At 36.1% G+C, this 15,511-nt stretch overlaps 1 protein-coding gene and 1 long non-coding RNA gene across 2 annotated transcripts in view; both read left to right on the top strand.

Annotated features, from left to right (window-relative positions):
- LOC107748172 (low-density lipoprotein receptor-related protein 1B-like) overlaps positions 1-15,511 on the top strand; it is a gene marked incomplete at its 3' end in the record, with an annotated part of 94,295 nt that overhangs the window by 12,040 nt on the left and 66,744 nt on the right. The window lies entirely within an intron of this gene.
- Positions 386-15,511, top strand: part of LOC107748186 (uncharacterized) — a 19,534-nt gene continuing 4,408 nt past the window's right edge. Inside the window, exons 1-3 of the long non-coding RNA XR_001640890.1 lie at positions 386-455; positions 2,422-2,427; positions 10,206-10,212. This is a non-coding gene — a long non-coding RNA (uncharacterized LOC107748186). The remainder of the gene's footprint in view (positions 456-2,421; positions 2,428-10,205; positions 10,213-15,511) is intronic.

Below are 15,511 nucleotides of genomic sequence, written 5' to 3'. Positions count from 1 at the left end.
CTTCTGTTCCCGAGTCAAGCCCAGAGAGGGTTGCTGTCCCCAAGAAAAAAAAATTGCGTGGGGGGGGTCTATACGCCTCCGGCCCGAGTGGCAGAGGCCAAGACCACAGAGGCCGAACTACCTGCTCCGCCATGGCACCCCGAACTGCCTGATCCGCCATGGCACCCCGAACTGCCTGATCTGCCATGGCACCCCGAACTGCCTAATCCACCATGGGTCCCGGAACGGGCGCTGCCCTGGTGGCCTTCCATCCTGGAACCCTGCTCCTAGAGGCCTCCAGAGCACCCACCCCCCCTCCCCGTTGGATGTTGTACGGCGCGGGACGCGCCTTCTGGGAGGGTGTTTTCCGTGTTCCCTTGAATTTCTCTCGATTCTCGATTTATGTACTTCTGGTCTCCTTCGTTCCTCGTTCCGCGCTCCTCACAGTAGTGCAACCGTGACAACTATAAGGGCTTGTATGAATTTATATTTTCTATATTTTCTTCAATTTATTCTCTAAAAAATAAGTCTTTTTTTAATTAGGCTTTTTTTCTGAGTTATCATTTTATTGATATGGTAAAGTTGTAAGGGAAACAGGTCAATTTAGCTCAAAGGGAATCATTTAAGATTTTATAGGGAATTTGGACAGAATCACGGTTTTATGGCTGATTGCTGAGTCGGCCAGCGATTCATTGAACGAGCCGTATAACATCAATTCTGCAATGGATATTAATATCCAAAGTATAGTGAAAACACTATTTATTAGCACAGTAAAGGAAAGAATGAGTTTAAGAGAATGAAAATGTGAGATTCCAAGTTTATAGCAATATGTGAAAATGCATAGACATGAACAACCATCTATCACTTAATTAACCCTCGCATTGAGTTCCTCAATGAGGTTTTTATATTAAATGCACCAGTTCAGCTAGAATCTGGAGGTACTTGCATTGCCTGTGTACGGGGGTTGCCTCTGTTGTTATCCTTGCAGAAAAGGGGGATTCCCGAGGTTGCTGATTGGCAGCCTCGTCTTGGGTGACGTCTTGGGAAGCCAATGGTTGGGCATTGGCTGAAGATGCGGAGTTGTGGGCTGGTTGAAGTTTTGAGAATTTGATGGTGTCCTGAGTATTTAAACAAGGTTGTTGGCCACATCCCAAATGGTGCCTTGACCAATTAGATATTGTCTTTGCTCGGGGTGCTGTATGTTTCTCCTCCCAATTCATAAATCAACATGTGATCTTATCAGTCACATGGTCCGAATTTTCCTGCTCTTGCAGAGTATAATTTTGGACATGAGTTCTATAACAAGAAAATGATACATTTGACGAAGAATTGATTGGAAGAAACATTTCAAGCAAGAAGATTACACACACATACTAAATATGAATATGAACCCTTGAGTCTACATCTGTAAAAGACAGTTTCTGTGCCATTCTGTGAACATAAGAATATGTTCTGTGAAGACCAGAGAGGTTAAACGGTCTCCTAAGGAATCTCAGTCTGGTTCTTGTCTTCTAGGTGGGGGAAACCACCCAAAGCAGTGTAATGACTTTGATTACTTAACAACCATGTCCTTGATCGAATCTTTAATTTGTCTGATTGGGTCTGAAACCCTACAGAATGAATGCATAAGTTATCACTTTTTACTTAAAGATTGCAAATACTATTTTTTTTCTCTACGAAATAACATGTGCTGATCATTCATTCCCAATTAAAGGTTTTAGATCACCATATAGTGAAAATTCTATATTATTTTGATTTGTGTGTGTGTGTGTGTGTGTGTGTGTGTGTGTGTGCGTGCATGCGTGTGATTTATTGTGAATGACAAAAGATATTTGGAAAATATCTGTTTTTTGACTATATATTGAACGTTAGTTGGGTTTTACAATTGTTCTGGACCCCACTAACTTCAGTTGTATGGGGGGAAGTCAATCCAAAGAGCTCGTGATCGTGATTACTATCATGGATTTTGTGATGGTCATGCTGTGCATCTCTTTGACCATCAATCTAGCTTACTTGCCCCAAAATTGACAATCTCCTTCCTGAGTTGTTCTTTTGTGTTAATGTTGCAAGCTGTTCTGTGAAAGAGTTGGTTGGTTAGGCTTGCTTCAGACTGGCTGGCGCTAGGATCTGATTTACGAACATCCTGTCATTTTGGGCCTTTCTGGAATTCGGCGCCTCATGTTTCAACCATGTTCTTGATTGAATCTTAAATTGTTTGTTTCGGTCTGATACCCTACAAAGTTATCATGTTTCTTACATCATCTGTCTGTGATGTTTGGGTAAATTTACACTGTAAATATACAAAGAATATGTATAGTTTTTACACAAAAAAGGTGGTTATCAGTACATTTTAAAGTAAAAGACTTGATAGTTCAAGTCGAATTGGTAAATTAACATTATATCAAGTAATGAAATGTACAGTTGTAAGATTGAAATACACAGTTATAAGTAAAGTATACAGACACTAATGCAGTAACACTTGAAATATTGTCACCGTATTTTTACAGTGAATTTCTGGCAACCACAGCTGGTGATTTTGTGCTGTAATTTAACATTTTTTTTATTTATTTATTTATTTTTTAACAGTGTTGTGTGTATACAGTGCAAATTCATGTATTTACTTTTCAAGTTCACTCAAATTGTTAGGTTTATACTTTTATTTAACAAACATTAAATTATTAAAATTACTAGTTTTCATTTTCAATTTACTAGTGGTGGTGGTAATTTTAGATTACAATTTACTAGCGGTCTTACTGTAGATTTTTCCATCTGACACTGCTGTAATACAGTTTAGGCACACTGACTATAACATTAAAGCAATAGTTCACCCCAAAAATGAAAATACTCTCATCATTTACACACCCTCAAGTTGTTTTAAACCTGTATGAGTTTCTTTCTTCTGCTGAACACAAAATAAACTATTTTGAAGAATATGAGTAACCAAATTGTTCATGAACCCTAGTATGGAAACAAAAATACTATTCATAAATAAATGCTATGCAGAATACAGAATACTATACAGAATTGACTTTTGTAGTTGAACAATCCCTTTAAGTCTAGACTCCCTATTCTCACCATATATATTTTTTGGGTTAAATGTTAGTTCGCCAGGTCTGTTTTGGTAAAACCAATGAAAACATCCAAATGGATGTGAACAGCATTTCAGCCGAGTTGATTCTAGCAATATTCTGTAGGCCTGTTGATGCATCATAAGTCACCTGTTATGTTTCCCCCACTGTAATTAGGGAACAGAAAAACAAGAGGCTAAGAGAGTTTAAACATTCAGCCAGCCGTTTCACACTGAGCCTCAGTGGCCACAATGTGAAAATAGCCTTTCTTTATGTCGCTTTTTCATTCCACTGGGATCCCTGCTTTTGGCATCGGTGCTTGTCACTTGCTATTTATCTCCCCTAAAGGCAATTAATTTCTTTGAAACAAAGAAGTCAAAGCCCTCTGGCTTAACATACCAACACAGGTGAAGGAAACCAGCTTAGCAAAAATGCTTCAGCGGGGCAGCTTGTGGTTGCACTTGGTTTCTAAGGAAACAAAAACTCTTCAGCAGGGGATTAATTATTATCAAGTAATAATTAAAAATCTTAAAATCAATTGTAATGCCTGAATTTAATGTTGAGGTTGATTATTAAATGCAGTCTATTGGAAACAACAGATTGCCCTGAAAAAAAAATGCCTGGTGGGTCATTCGTTAGCATCCCATGGCTTTGAAAAACCACTTTGTAGCGCAACTCTTTCAAAATGGGCTGTTATGGGTACCGCATACAGATTATGTTACATTTTAGTGTTTGATCATTTAGCAAATCGTTCTGGGAGTTTGAATGAGTTTAAAAACAACTGCTTTGTGAAATACTTGATGTTTAGACAACAAATATCATATTTTATTCATTACAAATGATTGTCCCTTTTTTGCAACATTGTCTAAAAGCCTAGAGGGAGTAGCAGAATCAGAAACTGAGAGCTGAGAGAAGCTCAACGTAAGCAGACATCTCAACATGGCAGTTTCAGAAGTGATTTGTCTTGGATGGAGGAACGTGGATAATGCTGTCATGCTCCCTGCTGATTGACAGGACAGGAGGGACCTGAACTTCATCAAATGAAGTGTGCGCAGCGGCTGGAGTCTGTGCGGTGTTGAAGTCATGGGTCGACTGCTGTTTTTGATTGCTCAGCTGTCATGCTGACTTGTCTGACACTGGGTGGAGAGGTCAGGCTTTGACTTTTCCTCACTACGTGATCTGGATCCAAGAGTTGAGCCCTTATTTTAGCTGGTTAACAATGTGTTTGTTGGTGTATCTGTACAGAGACGTCTGGGAAAAACAAATGAGTAACACCGTGCCCTTAACAGGCCGCATGGTGAGATTCTGTGCAAATGCTGCTCTGTTGCACTACTATTTTCATTAAATAGTGGAATTTTAACCCTCTTTTTTGTTGGGGATGGTTTTCAAACTGCTTATTGAACTCTTTATTTTTTTTGTCTTGAAATTTTTCATTTAGGGTCATGATTGTGCATTCAAAGTTTCAAACTTATTTCCATGCAATTTGCCAAAAAGCAACACTTTGAAAAACACCAAGAGTCAGAAAAAACAAAGTTCTTTATTGTCAAATCTTGTTAAACACTGAAATTTGAAATACATAAACTTATGAAACTAAAGACTCAAAGTGTAAATGAATCTGAAACTTGCCTTCTGAATCACCCTAGGACAATTTGCAGTTTCTTCATCTTTTTTTTTTTTTAGTTTACAGCCAAAAATCTGTTAAGAGGTTTTTTTTGGTTGTTAATTTTTTGGATCTCAATTATTAAACAATTATTAAACTGTTGCAGCAGTGTGAGCAACTAATTTTAACCTCGCAGAAATAGAAAAAAACTTTGTCAAATCTTGTTAAACACTGTATTTTGAAATACATGAAACCTTATGAAATTAAAGACTCAAAGTGTACATGAAAGTGAGACTTGCCTTCTGAATCACCCTATGAAAAGTTGCTGTTTCTTCATCTTTTTTTTTTTGAGTTTCACAATCTAAAAGTCTGTAAAAGGTTGTTTTTGTTTTTTTGTTTTTTGTATCTCAATCACTAAACTACTGAAGCACTAAAAAAAGTGTGAGAAACCCATTTTAACCTCACACGGGTATGTATGTGTATATATAAAGTATATAAATGTTTTTTTTTTTTACATGACTGCAATACACACAATAGAGGGGTTCTATTTTTACATGATTTTTTAGTATTTTTCATACTGTTGATTTTAACCCATAACACAGAAGTTTTATCCAGTTTTTGAACACAACTGAAAGGTTAAAAGAATAGTTCAGTAGTTAAAATAAGCTGTATCACTCACAAAAGAAAAAGAAAAATGATTTTTGTGCGTGTGTTGTGTTGTTTTGGACAACGTTGAATTTCATTGTACTCAGTGTGTTTCAATCCTTTGTGTGTTTTTGTGTTTACATTAACATGAGAGTAAGTAAATGATAACAGATGACAGAATTTTCATCGGGTGAACTTTCCTTTTGAGAATTTAAACATCAAGGTATTTGAAAGTATGTGCCAGAGTAATTCAGTAATTTGAAGGAAATATGACTTTTTTTTACGAGAACGAACCATTGCTTTAGAGTGTTGTGCATTAGTCATTTCTGCCTAGTTTCTTTACATAGAACATCTGCAGCCTAGAAACATGTTTGAATTGGCCATTTTGATTGCCTTTAATTAAATGCAGCATTAGTGCACCGTCATTTTTCTGAAGGTCTTCTTGTTTTGTCTCCTGCCAAGGAGCCTAATGCATCCTGCAGGGATGTTTTCCTGTTCAGAAGGGATCTTGCAGCGTAGGGAAAAAAAAAATCCCTGTGAATATGCTATTGTCCGTGGTAAATGTCTGTGTCTCTGAGAAGAGTACTGAAGTGGATAATTTGCAGTAACTGTCAAAGCAGTCTCACTGTGGATACTCTAAGATATTACAAGCTAAGGGCCAAGAAACAATCCTCTCCTTTTTTAGGATGCAGTTTGTCGAGCAGTGGCACTGTTCAAGTTTACTTTTCGAGAACAGGAACTTCTCTCTTTCTGAGATGTTCCACTTAAACAGTCTTTCAAGTGGCTCATGTGACATTCAAACCCAGACTCTATCCTTTCCCACCGGATCACCCTAAACAGGTCTTGTCAAAATAGCTTGTCACTAGGTGCCAAAATTTGACTGAATGATTTAGCACATCCTGCCTGTCAGGTCCATTATATCTAATAGAGAAGCTGATGCATAGATTCCGTCTGACAGTGTGGCTGTAATCAAAATGCCTTTGTACGATTTGGGCACCTCTTTGCTCCTGGATACGGCAGCCAGTGGGTGCCCTGGGGGCCCTTTGCAGATAGCGCCGCAAAACATTAATTTTCAGATCTGCCGAACGCAAGCGGCGGCCCCCGGCATTGTTTCCCTCAGGAGCCCAGGCGCTTCATTATAATAAAAAAAAGGTCCTCTCTCACCATCCTCCACAGTATTTTGACCCTAATGACTTTTCTGAAGATTCAGTGAGGGATTAAAGCTCATCCTTATTTCTCCCTTTCAGCAGACTTTCACAGCCCACGACTATTACATTTATTTTGGCTGGCGAACAGCATCACTATTTGCAATGTTCCTCATTGATTAGACCTCTACGGCGGTGGCAACGCTTTTCGCAGTTGCTTAAGAAAATGAAAAGAACATGTAATCCTTTCTGGTTTTAGTGTCTGAACCAGCTTGGAATAGAAATGAACGTTAAAGTCGGTATAGGCAGATTGCTAATAAACATTCGAGTAGCAGAAGCGGTGTTCAACATGAGGATGCATTAATATGTATTAAGTGTGCTCCCAGTCAAATATTCTCTTATAAGAAAAATTCGTGATAGAATGTCATGGTATCATTAGTATTATTTGAATCATTTATCAAAGTGAATAACATATTGAGGTTGCTATTTGTTCAATGCTTGTTGAGTGTGAATGCCAGAACAGGGAGCCATTAATAAAAACCTGTCATATTGTTGCTACAAATGATTTGCAGTAGCGTAGAGCGGGTTGGGGCGGGTGGGGAGGTAATTTTTGAGACATTGTAGAAAGGGAAGAATAATTGAAATCTGGAATGCGATATGAACAAGTTACCCTCGCTCTATATAACCATTACAACATGGTTCAGTGAATGTATTCACAACTGTAATACCCTTGCTAAGCCATGCGTGCTAACCTGCTGACAAGCCAAAAAATGTCCTTGTAGTAGCTGTGATTGATACGGCCTGAATTGAGACGACTCTACTGCTCATTAAGAACATAGAGGAATAAGGGCGATCACATTAACTGACTGATAAAAACAACAAACAGCACGTGTGGTGTTTGTACTGTAGGAGCCGTGAAAGTGAGATGATAACCTCGTGGCTATTGATTGGCTGATATCATAGGAAGGATTTCATCTGGGGACCGCTAAATCTCTCAGACACTGTGGAGGGTCAAATTACCAAGCCGACATGCAATAGTTCCCTTGGGTTGATTTAAATGTATTGTGTTAAATGGATTTATGTTACAGCTGCACAATGATGACAAAAAAGCATAATGTTTAGTTATTTCATTTGATAATGATTGTTTATTCCAAATAATACAATTTACATTATAATTTATGATATTTTTTGGTGGCCAGACTTAATCATTTGTTTTTATTGAAAGGTGATGTAACACCAACATGCAATTTTTGTCAGACCCCACTGCCTATAAAACATGTTGTGTTGGAATTGTCTGCTTTAAATGCCAGTAGGCAATGTTTTTGCTCTGAAAGTTCTTTAATGGATGTTTTTAAAAATCAATTTTTTTTATCAAATATTGAACAATCGGATGTAATGTTTGTTATATTTATGTGAGTTGATATGAAAATGGCAAAAGATTCTGGTATGGAAATAAAAATAAATAAATATTTTGTGTTGGCAGCTGCATGCAATAGCCTATTTTTTTTTGTTTTTTTTTGTAGGTTGTAAATTCAAAACAAGCTGAGAACTATTCCTTGTTTACTTTATTGCTTTATTGCTGCATCGTAAATGAGAGACGAGAGCCTACAGGGACCTGGCAATGCTATATTATATTGATATCGGATTCACTCTGCAATAATATTGCGATTCCTTGTTTAGAGTTATAGTTATCTACAACTGATAAATTGTGATCTTTTACTTATTTATTCAACTTTCATCAGCGCTGGACTTCTGGGCTTGGCTCATCAATCTTTTTTCCCCTGAAATATTCTTGTGAAAAATTGAGTATAAATATTGATTGGGGTAAGAATATCCATACAGTATCATGATGTAAAATATTGCAATACTTAGTAATATTTTTTTCAGCAGCTGTAATCATAATTTCTATTATGTTTTTTGATTTGTGCAGCCCTATTATTGTTTAAGTAGTGAAATACACCACACCTGAATACCAAACCACTACTAGAAAATAACAAGGATACACATGACAGTGAAAATCCATGTTTTTGGATTAGTAAAATTCTTGGATGGAGGAAAGGCTTAAGGGATCATACGTTGTACATTTTAAAACCAATGCTTTCATATTCATTGACATCATTTCAAAAACAGACCATGTGCCATTTTCCTCAGGCAGTTTGGTGTAGCGCCATAAAGCACTAGATGTTCCTGGGGTTTCGTCATTTCTTGTGGCATGAGATAAATAATTTATAATTAGCTAACGGTAGCAATGATAGGCAGCCGTCTGATTTATGTTGCGTCCTTCCTTTACAACTTTTTTGGTAACATACATGTTCACTCATTTCTTCTGCTGGAGGTCATTACTTAAGGAAATGGGAGATTTTCAATGCAAACCTGTTTTGAATATGTGCATAAGCCTGCGCAATGATATATAGGGTTCACCTGATGTGATTGGAGACCTGGAACATGGCCAATTTATACTGAATACCAAGTATGCTTTTATTATGCATAGGCTGAATGTGTGCTTAAGTAGAACAGTGGACCATAAAGGACTGGTGAGGAGACTGACCGCTGTCACTGATTTTGATTATGAGGAAAGGCTGTAATACAGGTAATCCACCTCTGACCACCAACACGCAGAGGAAAGCAATTTAGAAATGTATAGGTGACATTAAAATCTCCTGCCAATCACAGCACTCAAGTACCTTTAATTAAACGAGGAATCTGAGTTATAATAAGCCAGTGCCCTTCGGGAAATGCAGCAGCTCAGATTTCATTTTACAGACCGTTTTATTTGGCACTTCAGCCGCCCTCTCTTTTGCTACCTGATCACAGACACTGATCATTTCTCCCGGTGCAAAAATTGAATTTTCACCTTTTTATATTAGCCCAGCTTTATCTAGTATGATTACAGAAAGAGAAGCTTCCTTTATATGCCACTCTGGATTAATTTGATTTGCCTGCTTTTCTGTAGCACACGTAACTTTCAAGATCCTTTGCAGTTGTCACCTAATTGAAATTTCCCCTCCGCTCTGATCTACTGATTTATTCCATTTGCATCAAATTCTGCAATAGTCATTTGAGCAGAGAGGCACGAACTGAACTGCAGTTTATAAGATTTTAAATCAGAGATTTTATTTCAGCACCTGGCATTCTTGTACATATCCTACAAGGGCTCTCAATAATAATATTATGAGCGCCTTTTATAGATTTTTACGTGCGTTTCTACTGTGGTGCATTGAATTGAAAGTTTTGTCATTGCATGTGCTGTGACAGGATTAAAAGCGCAATAAAATGGCACAATTGTGGAATTTGCAAGTCTGATGGGTTCTAGACAGCCCTTGCTTTATGAATGTATCTGCCCAGTTAATGATTTAACACCTTAATACCCCTAATAGTCTCTTAAAATGTTACCGGCATCAGCAGGGTTCAGTGTTTTCCCATAATATTTCGAAGGCAACTAGAATTGCACTGTTTGGTAAGCACCGGCCTAATGATTTTGTTTACTTCCAAGCAGCAATTCGTCCATACTAGAAATCATAATTGTTTTTTGAGTCTGTTCATCCATCTTTGTCCATTCAGCAAAAGAACAAGATGTTACAGAGTGACTTCATAAAAGCACAGGATTCGAGACAGGAGAATTGAAACTGTGCATTTGTATGCTCCGACACAGCAAGCGAGACGATGCATAATATGTGGGCTTTGTTAATGCAAATCTGTGAGGCAGAGCATATTGTGCTTAATGTGTCTATCGTAGGGGTGTGCAAAACTGCACATCTTTGAAATCAGCTATTCGGTGGGTTGCCTGAATGACAGGTCGGCTAAATGTTCTTAAGGAGGCCTGTTTCCTAGGTGGCCTTTAAGTAAGATGTATTCTTGCATTTAAAAACAGTCAGACATTGCGCAACAGAATGGAGCACTGGGGTTTTTAAAATGCATTTAAATTGCAATGTCATTATGTTACAGTAGATGATTTACCAATGCCTGATTCCTTTTTTTGGCTGGCCCTTAAAGAGATAGATTAGTCAAAAATTCACATTTTATTTACAGTAGGGCTGTGCGATATTGAAGAAAAATGCGATTTGCAAGCTGTAGCGATATGCATATTGCGATATGTACATTTGCGATATTTCGATAATTTCGATATATTGCACAGCCCTAATTTACAGTACTCACATTCATGTCATTTCAAACCTGTATGGCTTTTTTTCTTCTTCTGCAGAACATAAAAGAAAATCCGGAGACTGTATGTGTCAATACAATGAAAGTTAATGGGGTCCAAAACCAAACTGGACTCCATTGAGTTTCATTGAATCGAAAAAAAAAAGAGACAAAATAGGAAAAAACTAAGATAAATAAAAATAAAATAAAAATGTCAACTCGATTTTCCCCCAAATCGTGCGGCCCCAACGCAGACCTAGGCTGCTGGTTTCACTGGTTTACGTTTGGGAAATTACTATCGGCGAGCTTTAATTAGAGGCAAAAAATCTCCCTGAAGACAGAAGCACTGAAGCTTAGTGGCACATTTCAATCAGAACGAAACAGCAGGGGATACGTCTTCCATGGGTTTAATCTTTAGTTCTGCTCAATATGGCCAAAAGCGATAGAAACAAGACTGAAAACAACAAGAAGAAACATTACCATTCTGACTGTATTTTGTCTGGGCACAGGTTCAGACATTTCATGTAACTGTTGTCGTTTTGTGTATGCTGTTAGTGCCTTAAATGGAAATGAAGAGTCTGTGATCTTTTCCCCGTGCTCTCCCCATTTTTTCAACTCATTCAGTATCAGGGCTTATTTTACATCATTCATACCTGTCCAAGACATGTTGGCTTTTTTTATTCTCTCTGGAACAGGCCACCTATTGGACATGTCGGCGGTAGATATGTCATGTATTTTAGTTAAAGCGCTGGAGTGAAATTACATGCACTGCTTTGACTTTAAAGGCTCTTTGACAAGCCCCAGACCAGAGCGGTCATTGCCTGAAGGCAGCCCTTGGAGCAGACCCATAAAACCTAGGTATAGATGTTTCCAGGGAGGGACTTTGTTCCCCTTTGACCATTTAGCTTTTGGAGAAAGCCACTGGAAAACCTTTAACCTGTTATGATGATGTTCTCAGGCTGACATTTGGTTTAGGATCTCTACTTTATGTGAACGCCCCTCGGCAAAGGTATGGGTTATAGTACCCCTAAAACCTAAACGGGGATGGTGTTGGGCCAGTGGAAAAAATAATTTGCAATGGTTACCTTAATGTACCTTTGTTGTTTATTATGTCCTGTACACCTTTTTTATTCTAACATTCAGTAGATTTTTTGTTGTTGTTGAAAGCAATACTTTTATTAAGAAAAGATACAGAAAATTGATAGAGAAAAAAGTGACAGTAAAGTAAAATTATTTCTTCCGTAGAAAAATGTATAAACAAAAATTTATATTTCAAACAAATACAGTGCTTTTGAACTTTCTATTAATCAAAGATTCTTGAAAAAAAAAATCAGCTTTGCCATTACAGGATTAAATAAAAATGTTAAAATACATAGAAATAGAAAGGTGTTATGTTATGCAATGTTATATTTAGTTGTATATATTAATATTTCACAAAATTATAGTTTTTACTGTTATTTTATTCAAATAAATGCAGCCTTGGTGAGCATACAAGAGTCACTGTTTTTTAAATAAGATTTATTAGGATGTATTATATACTGTTTTTACATTTACATTTAGTCATTTAGCAGACACTTTTATCCAAAGCAACTCACAAATGAGGACAATAGAAGCTATCAAAACCAACAAAAGAGCAGTAATATGTAAGTGCTGTGACAAGTCTCAGTATATGTAGTAAGGTTTTTTTAGTAAATAAAAAGAAAACAAGTAGATAGAATAAAAGAAAGAATAGGGAACACTAGTGGTTTTTCTAATAAAAATAAAACAAGTCAGAAGTAGAGAAAAATAATAGAGAATGCTAGTGTTAGAGGGTCATTATTTATAATAAATAAAAAGAAAATAAGTGGATATAATAGACAAAGCATAGAGAATGCTATTGTTAAGGGCACTAGTAGTTACTGTAGAATAAATCATATAGGCAGGTATAATTTATAATATATATATTTTATATAGGTACATTATTTTCTGTATTTAAAATAAAATCCTGAAATTGTATTCACTTAATAAAGAAACAGTTCACCCAAAAAAGTTGGAATATTTAAGCAGTTTTTTTTCCATGCAATGACAGTCAAGCTGCCGTCAAGCTTCCAAAAAAGAGCCAACAACATTATTAGGTCATCATAACATTAGTATGTGCGCTATATTCCAAGTCTCCTGAAGCCTTACTATAGCTTTATTTGTGGACAAACCAAACCAAAATGTCTCTATTTAGAGATGTAATAAGATTTATATTTATAATACAGTGCACAAGTCATATAGACTGTTTTCATGGATATTTTTATGTTGTTTTCAGTCCTATTTTTTCTTTGCAATCCATGGTCACTGTGAACTGTTCAACACTATTTTGTGTTCCACAGTAAAAATAACAGCACACTGATTTAGCATGACATTTTTGGGTGAACTACTCTTTTAACATTGTTACAAGACAACATATTGCCTCCTTTCTGTTCCTTCTCACTAATTCAATCAAATCATACTTTGGCATCAGGATGTGTTTTTCAGGATGCCGGCCACTGTGGCAGGCGGGTTTGGCTGCGGATGCTCCTGTGTGATCAGATTTCCAGATACTTGGGTAATGTAGTCCAAACTCCTCTAATGAGAGAGCAGCTCTGGGCTCAACAATACATGCCAACGCACCGAGCCAAATCACGGGGTGTGAAACAGGATGTTTGCAATTGCACAATGCCAATTTACTGCTTTAGTGTGGCAGTTATCAATGGCACTACAGCAGTTGTCAAAGGCACTTTCCAGATATAAAAATCACCACAGAATTGTTCAGTCGATATGTGCTCATGTCATGTCAGGCATGTCAAATAGGTATTGTGTTGTGCAATGGCAAGTTCTAGATTATTGGCATGTGTACAGTATTTAATGTATGCTTCTCTCCTGAGCTCACTGCTTCACATGGCTTGATCAGTGAGGTTGATGCTTTTTCTCCCTTTTTTTTAGTTTTAATTGGCGTGCCGACAACATGGTGTGCATTGGCTGTTAGACAGCTGGCACAGTAAAAACCTCTTGGAGATGTTTGGTCTTTAAATTCATCCCTTTTAAAGCAGAAACGCTACAGGCATATACATACAGATTGCAGAAGAGTCGATTTGATTTGTCTTCTGTATATTGTGTTTCAAGATCGCATTCTAGCAACCCTCTGACTAGGAGTTTTTTTTCTTCTAAATATATGTAGCCTACTTTTGCATATCCCTAATTTTTAGTATTGGAATTTTGGAAGACTTGGACCTCCTGGACACAAAAGTGCTTTCAACTGTTTACAAAAATGAGCTCCTTAGCTTTGCTGTTTGTGCAAATAATAGTCATGGCATTGCTATTGATAAAGCCATTAGCCATTACAGTATATTAATGTGCTAAAGTCAAAGTTATATGTAATTACAGTATTTCAACAGATGTGAGAAAGCTTAAAAGCTTTTGTGGAGCTCTATGTATTCACAGTATGGTTCAAAATTCTGAGACCACTGATAGTGCTTTTTATTTTAATAATTTATAAAAAAATGGTGTCATTGCACATTACGTTATTAGTATAACAATTTTAGCAAAAATAACTTCAGAATTAAAAAAAGAGCATATGTATTGTCTTTAGTTTGTCTTCCTTTTTCCTAAAATTCAGCATGAAATAGAAACTCGCAATATTTTTTCTAAATTCATGTTATTGGTCTTGTTGAGAAAATTCATCCATGTATTTTTTATTTTATTTTATTTTATTTTATTTTATTAGACGTTTTAATGGTAGATGATGAAATTTAATTGTTTGCAATTTATTGATCTTATTTTATATTCACTGCATGTATTTAAAAGCATTTAGTAATTTAAAAAGTGTTCTTTGTAGACATTTTTATAGAATTCATTTTATATTATTATTCTATTCTTTACTCTTTTTTTTCAATTTTTACTTTTTTACTGTATATTTTCTTGATAAAAATGGTCTTTTTTTTCTGTAAAGCACTTGGAATTACCACTGAGTACGAAATGTGCTATGTAAATTACGCTGCTTTATCAGGCATATAACATGCAAGATGAAATGAAAATGACATCGAAAATTTTCTAAAGATAGTCTTCTTTCAGAAATACAGTGATATAAAATTTATAAAAAAATGGTGTCATTGCACATTACGTTATTAGTATAACAATTTTAGCAAAAATAACTTCAGAATTAAAAAAAGAGCATATGTATTGTCTTTAGTTTGTCTTCCTTTTTCCTAAAATTCAGCATGAAATAGAAACTCGCAATATTTTTTCTAAATTCATGTTATTGGTCTTGTTGAGAAAATTCATCCATGTATTTTTTATTTTATTTTATTTTATTTTATTTTATTTTATTTTATTTTCACAATATCATATACATCCCCCAAAAGACGTCTTGATCAATTTATTAAACAATGCAAGATGTCTCGTTTATCTTAATTTCTTTCTTTTAAATCTTTCAGAATCTTAAGTTACTGTTAGTTTTTTGAAGAATTATCATTTAGAGATTATTTTTTTAAGTCCTTGATCTCACCATTTGTTATTATTTTGAGGTTTATTTATTTTATTTATTTATTATTTAGAGGTTGGTGCTGTTTAAAAGTAAGTGATATATGACACAAATTCAATTTAAGGTTTTATGCTGAGCATGGTATTAAATATCTACACGCATTAAGCACCAGCGTTGTATGGGAGGAATCACAGGTGATTTTTCTAGTCTTTACTCATTTATTTATGGTGCTGTATTGCAGCATAAGCATTACGCATCTCTGGGATCATCAGTCAGTTGGGTTTGGCTCATTGGAATCGTGGGAATCAGCAGACTGTTCCAGGCTCAACATGAAACTCTGCCGCTCGACATTAACACAACAGCACAGACCTAACAAACTCCCATCAATCACTGCAGGGATAAAATATTATTTTGAGCATCTGACATGTACGAGTGCCTTCAGATTTTT

The sequence above is a fragment of the Sinocyclocheilus rhinocerous genome, unplaced genomic scaffold, assembly GCF_001515625.1.
Source record: "Sinocyclocheilus rhinocerous isolate Xijiao unplaced genomic scaffold, SAMN03320098_v1.1 scaffold289, whole genome shotgun sequence".
Lineage (NCBI taxonomy): Eukaryota > Metazoa > Chordata > Actinopteri > Cypriniformes > Cyprinidae > Sinocyclocheilus > Sinocyclocheilus rhinocerous.
Note: the sequence above shows the minus strand (reverse complement) of the source record. Positions and strands in the feature narration are given on the sequence as shown.